This window comes from Lactuca virosa, chromosome 2, assembly GCF_052849685.1.
Source record: "Lactuca virosa cultivar CGN04683 chromosome 2, Lactuca_virosa_CGN04683_v6, whole genome shotgun sequence".
In the NCBI taxonomy this organism is placed as follows: domain Eukaryota; kingdom Viridiplantae; phylum Streptophyta; class Magnoliopsida; order Asterales; family Asteraceae; genus Lactuca; species Lactuca virosa.
Window position 1 is genome coordinate 299,795,108 of NC_136427.1, and position 10,474 is coordinate 299,805,581.

Sequence of the window (10,474 nt, forward strand, 5' to 3'; positions counted from 1 at the left end):
CTGTAGCGGTACTGTAGATGTACTGTAGCACAACGTTAGCGATGACGTCAGCAGACACTGTAGCACGACGTCAGCGGTGACGTCAGCAGACACTGTAGCAGATTTGAAAATTTGCAGATTTGAAAATTTGCAATTTGGCCCCTGAATTTCCAGAAAATTGCAAAATAGGTCATTGTTCTTTCAGAAAATGGCAGAAAGCAGTAAGCTTCAGATTGAGAAGTTTGATGGGAAAGATTTTGGTTGGTGGAAGATGCAAATTGAAGATTTGCTCGTGCAGAAAGACTTGGACGCAGTTTTAGGTGAAAAACCGGAGGCGATGATACAGGCAGACTGGAAGACTTTGGATAAGAAGGCCAATGCATTTATTAGACTGACATTGTCAAAGGATGTTGCCTTCAACATTTTGAAGGAGACCTCGGCAAAGGGAATCATGGAGCCATTGTCTGATATGTACGAGAAGCCGTCGGCAGCAAATAAAGTCTTCCTGATTCGGGAACTAGTCAACACGAGGATGAGGGAAGGAAGTTCAGTTACAGTACACATCAACAATTTGAACTCGATTTTATCCAGACTTGGGTCAGTGGGAATAAAATTTGAGGACGAAGTTCAAGCTTTACTACTGTTATCATCATTACCTGACAGTTGGTCCGGAACAGTTACAACCGTTACTAGTTCCGCAGGATCGAAAGAGCTCACTTTTGAGGGAATTCGGGATTTAATTCTAGGCGAAGACGTCAGACGAAGAAATTCCGGGGAATCATCAAGTGAACAATTGAATGCGGTTAGAGGTAGAAGAAATAACAGAGGTAGTGGGAGCGGGAACAGGAGAAGGAGTCAGTCAAGGACTCGAAATGATGTGACTTGTTAGAACTGTAAAGAGGTTGGACATTTCAGGAATCAATGTCCAAAAGACAAGAAAGAAGTTAACGTTGCAGTAGACCATTCAGATGATGATGTTTTGATCTGTAGTGTGGAGAGCAATGTGGATTCCTGGGTTATGGATTCGGGTGCTTCATTTCACGCTACCCACAGCCGTGAAGCACTGCGGAATCTGAAAGAAGGGGATTTTGGTAAGGTAAGACTGGCGAACGATGAGGTTCTTGATGTGACGAGCATAGGTGACTTAGATCTGAAGACTCCAGTCGGTCCATGGACTTTGAAGGATGTCCGGGTAATTCCAAGTCTGAAGAAACAGTTGATTTCTGTTGGGCAGTTGGATGAACAGGGACACGAGGTTAAGTTCAGGAATGGGCAGTGGAAGGTTGTCAAAGGAAATCTTGTGATAGCTCGTGGACATAAGAGGGGTTCATTATACATGGTCAGTTTACCGTCTGAGGGAGTAACCGTCCCAGTTCAGAAGAAAAACAAAATCCGGTTCATAGAGTCTCGTGGACAGAAGAAGGTTTGCTTTGCAGATGGCAAACCCAGAGTCACAGGTCAGATTCAGGTTGAACGTGTTTGGAACAGTTCATAAAAACCAGTCAAGGGCATTCATAGCAGTGGGAGCAAGGGTTGTGTTTCAGCTAGAATACCCAGAACACAGTGGGTTAAGAAAACCAGTATTCCATCTGTAAAAGTCTCTCCAGATTATCTGCTACACATGGAGAGTGTCGTTTGTTCTCAGGATGTTCCAGGATCGGGCAGTTCATTTCAGTGGGAGCCGGTGGAGACAAAGAATAGGTCAGTGGCAGACTTAGCCATGACTGATGTGTTGGAGCTAACGAAAGCTTCAACTGGCCTTCAGGTTAATTGAAGAGAAAGACAGGGTAACTAGGAAGGAGTCAAGATCAAAAGTTTTTACAGAAATACAGATACACAGTTGTAGCTATGGTGAAGATTGTTTCGTGGCTTCAAGTGGGAGATTGTTGAGTGTGAAGCCATTGGGCTAGTCAAAAGAAGTGTCAGGAAACAAGGAAAGCCAGAAAACATGGAAAAATTGTTACGGCTGCAGAATTTCAACAACGGTGGCTTTATCAATTTCACATGTATGTGAATGGAAGAAAAGGCTTACGACTCAAAATATTATAAATAGGCTTCTTCCTTTCATTTGTAAAACTTGTATCTAGAGTAACACAGAAAGAGTGCAGATTAGCACCAAGAAATGTAAATTCCTAGTTACCGGTGGACGTAGGTCAGAGAAGGACCGAACCATGTTAAATCCCTCATGTTCATCCTTGTGTTCTTGTTTTTCGTGAGCTGTGTGTGTGTTTAGAGTCGTGTGTTAAGTGTCTCGATCCTAACAATAAGAGCATCATCTGCTACTCCATATCATCTTGATGATTACTCTGATGGTATAAACCCTAAACCCTGAACTTATAATTGTAATATCCAGTTGAGTAACTTATAAAAATATAAAAAATCTGACATTTTTCATTTATGTATATCATCTATCTTGTCCAGGTGTATTTAGGTGGCAAGATGGTGCTATTGTGGCAAATATCCCTACAATATTTGCAATACGTGAAGCACAACTTCTATGGCCAGATGCAAAATTTGACACTCTTGTTTCAATCGGTTGTTGTTTAAAATTTAAAACTGACCTCATCAACATAGGGCCAGATCTTTGTAAGATGAGCATTAAGCATGGTCAACTGAAAGATTAAGCAGAATAATCAGTCCCTGAAGAAGATAGAAAGAAAGTGGAGAGAAAGTACAAAAGTAGGAAGAATGTAGGGTAGAAAAGTATCACTCAACTTCTGTCTCTGTGAGAAAACAACGCAAGAAGGGTAGAATTCTGGTAAAAGCAACTTTTTTGAATCTTCAACTGTCATTCTTGCAAAAGCCGCAATCGTTGTTGCCTTCAACACATAATTTAACCTAAATTTCAATAAATTCACGAATATTCAGAGCATACACTCAATTCAAATCATGTTTTAGGTCACACATTAAGGAAGATGCATATTGTGTGTTGTTAAATCAAACAATTCACACAAACTATTACACATAATAGAGACTGGAGTGTTTGTGTTGTGTGTAATCCAAATCCTTTTGAACTGACTCATAGACAGATGCAGATATAAGTGTGTTATGACATGAAAGCTACGATAAAGCTAGATACATAACTTTTGGTTTCTTCCTCTTCGGGGGTGGTACGACGACCGGAGCAGCGAATAGCTGATGGGAGGGCTGTACGAGCGGCTGCGGCGACGGCTAGCTGCTGCAGGACAGAAAGAAGGCGAGGTATAGTCGGAGCAGCACCGGCAACTACGGTGTTGCGGTTGCAGATGGCGATAGAAAGAAGAAGAAGAATATGGAGGAATGGTGGCAGCGGACGCACTCATGGTGGCAACTCGTTCTCGCCGGAAGGGAAGGTAGCCGCGATGCTCGGCGGTTCGGTGTAGCCAGGAACAGAGGTGGCGGCAGCGGTTGTTCACAGCAGCAGGCCAGCGGCGGCTGGGATGCCCGAGATTAAGGTGGCGGCTGAAAGAATGTTGTAGAGTTACACCCCGCTCCCGAGTTCAACTTAAGGAGAGAAAAGAAAGGAAATGGGTGGAAATGAGAGGAAAGTAAGAGAGATTGATGCCCATGAGTTTCATTAAAGGAAGGAAGTGGAAGGAAATGGAAGAATCACTTTCCCTCCTAACTTTCCTTCCGATTTGGGAGGATTTGAAAAGAAAGAATAAAATGTTTAACTTTCCTTCCATTTCCCTCCAACTCGAGAGCACAAAAGACAAATTTGTTTTCCTTTCTTTTCTCTTCTTTTCTCTCCTTTCTTTCTTTTCTTTTCTCTTCTTTTCTTTGCTTCAACTTGGGAGCGGGGTGTTAGGGTTTTCGGGTGTTGCACTCTAAAAACGGGAGGGGTAAGGAATCACGGGTTCAAGTCCGTGTTTTACCACACTTGGATGTATTTTAACAAGATTGGTCCATGCCTCTACAATTCCTTTACAATTTAAATCCAATAATTACTAATCACCTTCGCTTCACAAAATCTGTTACATTTTAAGTCCTAATATTACAATATAGACCCCAAATTCTGGAAATTATACCATTTAACTTCTTATGGCTAAAGCTGATAAATTATTACGAATTTAGGGCTAAAATAAAATAAAATATAAAATATATTTTGGGGTTTTAGGGTTCATTATTTATTTATTTATCTATTTTATTTTATTCATTTTATTTCATTTATTTTATTTTGTTTATTTTATTTTAAAACAGAATGTTACACAATCAGGTGCCGGAAACTTAACATCAACTGTCGTCCGGCGTCCGAAAGTATCAGATCTGGGGCAGTGGATATGTGGTTATGAAACTCGATCAAATAAGGATCGATTAGGATATCAGATTGTTGGATAGAGTAAATGGAGGATTCATCTGTATAATTAGGGTATGTGGTTTAGGGTCGACTATTTAGTGAAATTTGGATATGTGGTTTAGGCGACCCATTTAGGAATTTTTATTGCCACATAGGTTTTTTTATTGCCAATATTAAAAAAGGTAGGGAGTGGTTGTGGGAGAAATTTAATAGGTTTTGTTTTGAAAAATAAATAAATAACCAAACACAGTCAATCTTTTCCTTATCTTTGTTCTCGCTATTACAGTTGCGATTCGTCACTGGTGAGTCACTTAGTGACTTATACGAGATGGTGTAAATATTGGTAGCGAGAGTTTGGCGAGAGGGGTGGCAACTGTAGCCTAATACTGCAAATTAACAAAAAGTGATGCTCTTATGAGTTAATACTTTAAAAAACGCCTCATTTTATTGAAATTGGAATCCACATTATTGAAATAGCCCTGCATTCTTCTTTGTTATTCATAAATCATCTAAGTTGTAGAAATGGTCCTTCAACTCTTTTAGTTTTTTTTTGTTATAGAAACTGTCATTCAACTCTTTTTTTTATTTCTTTTTACAAACCATCCAAACACTTATTTCATTTAAAATTTGGTGTTTTGCTAGCTATTATCATGCATAATTTTCCTTTTTATATATGAGATTTTCTACCATGCATCGTTTTTTATATATAATAACTATTATTTGTAGGTTAGCAAACAAAAATAATGCTAACCTACCGATTAGAAAGATCATTTTTCAGGTTTTTTTTAGAGTTTTCACCAAAATATAATTTTTTTCCAAACACTCATCTTTTTATTTTTTTTCCTCACATCAAAGTGGAGCTTTTTCAAATTGGTTCGCCTGTTCGGGTTTTTTTCCCCTGCTTTGTAATTAGTTTTTTTGCACTAATCTAGTGGTTTATTGGTTTTAATATTTAACTTACATCTTTTAAACCTGCTTTAATTTTTTTCATACTATATAGTGCTCATGTACTTGTCGACGTAGCATCGTTGTATTATTGTTTGCGATTACTAACTTTTCCTTATAGTATTAACGGATTGTTGAAAATATACGATCTGATTACCACGAATAAAGGCTCGGATACCAGTTACTGGGTGACAGATATATATATTTAAGGAGATAAGATGCGGAAAAAAAAAATAAGAAGTGCGGAATAAATATAAACTGGAAAGCTATAAATGACTGAAAGCTATAAATGAAATAAATGACAGTATTTAAATGACGTAAAGTTGTAATAAAATATATAAATATATAAATATATATAAAGTCGGTTCGTCAATAAATTGACTGAACTGGTTTAGAATTGGACTGGATCTTAATAGACTGTGTCTCTATTTGTTCAAAGTTCAATCCAGTAAGTAACAATAAGTTCTTTTTATGTAACAATGAATTGTTTACAAAACGATACAAAATACACGGGTAATGTTTTTTAAGTATGTGGGTATGGGGTTTTTTAAGGTGATTTGATGAGGTTGAAGTGGGTATTTAGAGGGTGGTAGAAGGTGTAATAAGGTTGTAGTTTTGGTGGTATAAGGTAACAAAGAGGGTGATGTTGAAAGAGCTTTGGGTGGTTACGAAATTCAGATTTTCGTAGTAATTCTCTCTGGATAGCCAATTCTCTCTTGCGTCTCTCTGGGGTTTGCAGTGGTCAAAAAAATCGAGGAAAATTCCTGGATGTAGGTAAGGTCCTGAATAATTTGCGGTGAAAATCTCTCCCGTATTATCTTGTTGAGTTGTGCTCAGTGATTTTTGTTTTAACTTGCAAATTCTGATGTCGAAAAACAGCAAGGTGATGATGGTTGTGGTGATTTGAAAGGGTTTTTGGAGGAGGTTTAAGGAGGGTATTTGGAGGGTGTTTGGAGAGTATTTTGAGGTTGGCTATGTGTTTATTCTTCTGGAGATGAGAGAGTAATAGGAGATATATTACAAGGAAACACAAAACACACACAAAAACTCATGTAAACATGCATCTATATATATGCAAAAGAATCAAGCAACTCTTGTTTGTTTAAGGAAAAGTAATGAAATGATTGATTGTAAAGGTTGGAAGCACACATGATGTTTGGTACTTTTGCTTTTGTGAAGATTTCTTTCCAATAATATATATATATATATATATATATATATATATATATATATATACAACATATACACTATACATACATATATATATACAATATAATATATATACATATATATTTATATAATATACATTATATATATATATATATATATATATATATATATATATATATATATACACACACACACACGAACACTTGTATATATATATATATATATATATATATATATATATATATATATCCAATTGTGAATTGAATTTCCATTTTTGACCCTTGAGGTTTTTAAATTCTTGACAATTTTAGTCTTGATTTGTTTTGTCTTCAAACGACCAAATATTGCGTCTATTTTTCCGTCTTTGCGTATTTCGTCTTTTGCATATTTTTCTATTTCATAATTAAGCACGAATCCACGCAACCTGAAATAACTGATAATATTTGTTAGATAATATAAAACCAATTCGTCTTATTTCAATGATGATCACATATAAAAACATTTTTCAACAATTTCCCCCTATGTGATCATTGATGAAATAAGGATAGATATAATCACATTAACAGTTTTAATCTTGAAGATTTGGGATAAAAGTTTTGTCAATGAGAAGATATATATAAAACCATTGTAATCGTTTTGAAAGTTTGTGACTTGGTTTAACATATCTTATGTAAAAGATTTTCAGAAATTTGTTTCCGAATCAAAGTCTCGGGTTCGGTTATCAAAGGGTAGTCATATATGTATCTAAAGAAATTTCCTTAGATTTTATAGCATTATTAATGACGACAAGTGGTCTAACAGGTCGATTCAGATGAACGCTCATAGGTATAGCTGACACTTCACTTGAGTGTTTGGTTGTTCTGGCAGCAGAACAAGTTAATGATCACTAAAAATGAGTGATATCTCTCTCTGACGACTCACACTCATATTGGAGGTGTTCAGCTATGCTTTTCCTGTAAAGTCACTTAGTCTCATTATTAGATAATCAATCACATAAGACTGGTTTCGGCATTACTCAGCGGGTTTCTTCATTCATGCCATTAAAGTTCACTCTCTCTCCGTCGGGAAATACATGTAGATGGGTTTAGCAATTTTCATAGTGCAGTTTGCAACTAAGATTCTTCAGTGATGAAGGCTACAGTATCCCGAGAAATCCATTGTTGTTGCAGCTTCTTCTTTGATAATATCCTGTTTGTTGATTAATATCGATTTATTGTAAAAAGATATTTTGTTTTAGCATTGAGAATTTGCTACATTTGAGACCTTTTTAAGAGTATTTGACTTGAGTGATTGAGATATCTTCTTTTGTGAAAAATGGTTAAAACAAATCGCGGGATTTTATGATTTTTGTTTTGAAATAACCATTTGGTTGAAAGTTTGTTTGAAAATACCAAATGTAGAATATTTTTTTTGTTTTGTTTGGTATATCTTTATTGAATCCATTTGTTTTCTTGTTGATTTGTCTTTGAGGATTGGATGTTGATAGATATTTGTTTTTCCTTTGGTTTTCTTGTAAGGATATGTCGTTGTTTGCTTGATGGATCATGGGATCGCAAGTCTTCATTTTTGGTTGGCTTTTATCTAGGTAGGGATAGGTGGCATAAAAGACAGTTTGTCTAGTATGTAAGAAATGAATGTATCGTCCCTGGTCATTTTGATATCTAAGCAAAAATGAGACCGTGACAAGGTATAATTGGGTATACCTTATAAGCAATAGTGACACACCTAAGCTCACAAGAAATGATTTCCACAATGATTTAGATCGACGAGGCACAAATTCTCACATGGGTTTTTGTTTTCATCTGAACCTCCTAACCTTATGTCCCTTGATTGTTTAAAATCGTCAATAATGAAATAAAATCGAAGGAAATAAAGTTATATACATTATGAAAAGTAGGATATTTGAACCTTCACTCCAATTGAGAATCAATATGACTTAAAATCTTCATCGAGCATAAGCATCTGAAAATTAAGTCAAGAAAAGATTAATCACAAGGTTCTATAAAAGCTTATTATGGCAAGTCTTTTATTAATTTTTTTTTGAAGATTTGTTTTTCTGAATGTTTTTGGAAATATTGGTTATTTGAATGTTTTTGGTATTTTTGAAAGGAAAGCAATTTTCAATTGTTTTTGAATTTTCCTTTTGAATGAAAGTAAACACACTTTTGTACAAACAAAAAGTAAAAGTTTAAGGATGGATGTTATCTGGATTTAACATTCCTAGACGGCCTAGGAAGTATTGAAACTTTGTTTCATCGAGAGCCTTAGTGAAGACATCGGCAATTTGATCTTCGGTGTTGATGAAGTGCAATTCGATATGACCCTTTTGAATGTTGTCTTTGATGAAATGATATCGAATGTCGATGTGCTTTGTCATGGAATGGTGAACGGGATTGTGAGAAATGGCAATTGCACTAGTTGAGTCACAAAATATGGGAATTTGTGAAATTTTGAAGCCATAGTCTCGCAGTTGAGTTTGCATCCATATGACTTGCGAACAACAGCTGGCGGCAGCGACGTATTCAGCTTCTGCTGTTGATGTGGATACACAAGTCTGTTTCTTTGAAGTCCAACTCACTAGTCTACCTCCTAGGAATTGACAGCTACCAGATGTACTCTTTCTATCTAACTTGCATCCTCCATAGTCTGAGTCCGTGAAAGCGTTCAGCTGAAAATCGGATTTAGCTGGATACCAAAGGCCAAGTTTGGGAGTGCCTTTTAGGTATTTGAAGATGCGTTTCACAACAACTACATGGGATTCCATAGGATTTGCTTGGTATCTGGCACAGACACATGTAGAAAACATGATGTCAGGTCTGCTGGCAGTGAGGTATAAGAGTGATCCGATCATTCCACGATATCTTTTCTGATCAACAGGTTTGCCATTTAAGTCTGCATCGATTTTGTATCCAAAAGCCATTGGGGTTTTTGCGGTATTGGATTTGTCCATTGAAAAGCGAGTGAGTAGGTTTTTGACATAATTCTCTTGGTTGATGAAAATGCCATCAGTTGACTGTTTGATTTGAAGTCCGAGAAAAGTAGTCATCTCCCCAATCATGCTCATTTCAAATTTGCTCTTCATTAGATCTGCAAACTTAATACTCAAAGATTCATCAGTAGAACCGAAAATAATGTCATCAACATATATTTGTACGATTAAAAGATGTTTATTATAGATTTTACGAAAGAGGGTTTGATCGATTGAACCTCTTTTAAAACCTGATTCTTCGAGAAAGGTTGTCAATGTGGCATACCAGGCTCGGGGTGCTTGTTTCAAGCCATAGACAGCTTTCTGCAATTTGAAGCTGTGATCAGGAAATTTGGGATCTTCGAAACCTGGTGGTTGTTGGATGTATACATCGCGATCTAACTCTCCATGTAGGAATGCACATTTAACATCCATTTGGAATACTTTGAAGTTCTTATGTGCAGCATATGCAAGAAAGATGCAAATTGCTTCAATTCTGGCAACTGGAGCATATGTTTCATCGTAGTCAATTCCTTCTTGTTGTGAATATCCTTTGACTACGAGACGTGCCTTGTTTCGACAAACGATTCCTTGATCGTCAGTTTTGTTTCTGAATACCCATCTTGAACCTATAACAGAAACATCGGGTGGGGTAGGGACAAGATTCCATACGTCATTTCTTTCAAATTCTTCTAGCTCTTCTTGCATAGCTTTTACCCAGTCTGGATCTTTGAGAGCAGAATGTATGGTTTTGGGTTCAGTCATGGATAAGAAGGCTCCAAATAAACAATCATTAGAAGTTGCGGCTCTAGTTTGGATGCCTGAGTTTGGATCTCCGATGATTTGGTCAGTTGGGTGGTTTTTGGTCCATTTTATTAAGCGATTCTCTTCCGCTATAATAATTGGAATTTCAGTATCCCATTGTTCTTCTCCGGGAGTTTCATCTTGGAATAGGTTTGAAGGTTTCCTCATAAATGATGCATCAGGATTGTTTTGGATATTTGGGGATGGGGTATTTAAAGGAGGATTTGGTGTTTGTTCCAATGAAGAAGTATGTGTAGGTGGTTCCCCCTCGAATTGATCTGCATCATTTCTGTTTGTTTGTGGAGTTCCTTCAGTGGTTGTTCCTGTAGAAT